The sequence below is a fragment of the Penaeus monodon genome, chromosome 2, assembly GCF_015228065.2.
Source record: "Penaeus monodon isolate SGIC_2016 chromosome 2, NSTDA_Pmon_1, whole genome shotgun sequence".
NCBI lineage: Eukaryota > Metazoa > Arthropoda > Malacostraca > Decapoda > Penaeidae > Penaeus > Penaeus monodon.
Window position 1 is genome coordinate 8,349,914 of NC_051387.1, and position 970 is coordinate 8,350,883.

A 970-nucleotide genomic window follows, 5' to 3' on the forward strand; every position below is an offset into this window, starting at 1 on the left:
GATCGCCCTTGAACGAAAAAAGCGTAACAGAAACAGCATTATGATAAATATTCTTTAGTTTCGGGGAGACAAGCGTGGCTTTTGCTGTCTTTCAAAAAGTTTTAAGTGCGAGACAATTTTAGACTCAGATCACTTTGGAGATAAGCTCTCTCTGTTACCTTAAAGGTGAACAAACTTCGGTGTACTTATTCAAATTGAATGGATTGTGTTTTAGAACCTTGATGATGTTTTAAAAGAAAGAAGTGTTTCAGCGAGTCCATATAGCGGGAAATAATAGATGGCTGTTAATTGAGGTATCCGTACAGATCATCCGCCTTACGATATTGAAAAAGAGAAAAATTAATGCAGAAAGCACAAAAACGGCATTTCACTATTGTAGAGAAAAGAGGGGGGTGGGTTAACGCATCCAGCAAGCATTAATCTCTTTAAACAAGTATTATAACAAAAATGTATATATTCTCCTTAACAAGTCACATGGGTATTTCCCTTCTTGAGTTGCCAATTCGCGCAATTTCACCGCCTTGCGCCTCGATGTCGGGAGCCGAATTTTATTTTACCTTGAAATAACTCCGGCTGCTGGACAGATGTTCTTGTATCCGTCTAATTTAGGGATACCTGTTTTGAGAGCCGGGCTTAATTTTGGCTTCTGGGGCTCCTTGGATGATACTATCTTTCCATTGCGTTCTGCCGTTTGAAGGACTGCAATTAATTCATCTCCGGAATAGAGAGTGAGAGGGATAGAGAGAGTATCATGCATACAAGACCCAATTGTCCGTCTCTAAATATTTAGTGTATATGTAAAGAGACATGTTTGGAAATAAGAGAGAGAGTGAGAGAGAGAGAGAGAGAGAGAGAGAGAGAGAGAGAGAGAGAGAGAGAGAGAGAGAGAGAGAGAGAGAGAGAGAGAGAGAGAGAGAGAGAGAGAGAGAGAGAGAGAGAGAGAAGCAGCAGCAACAACTAGCGAACAACA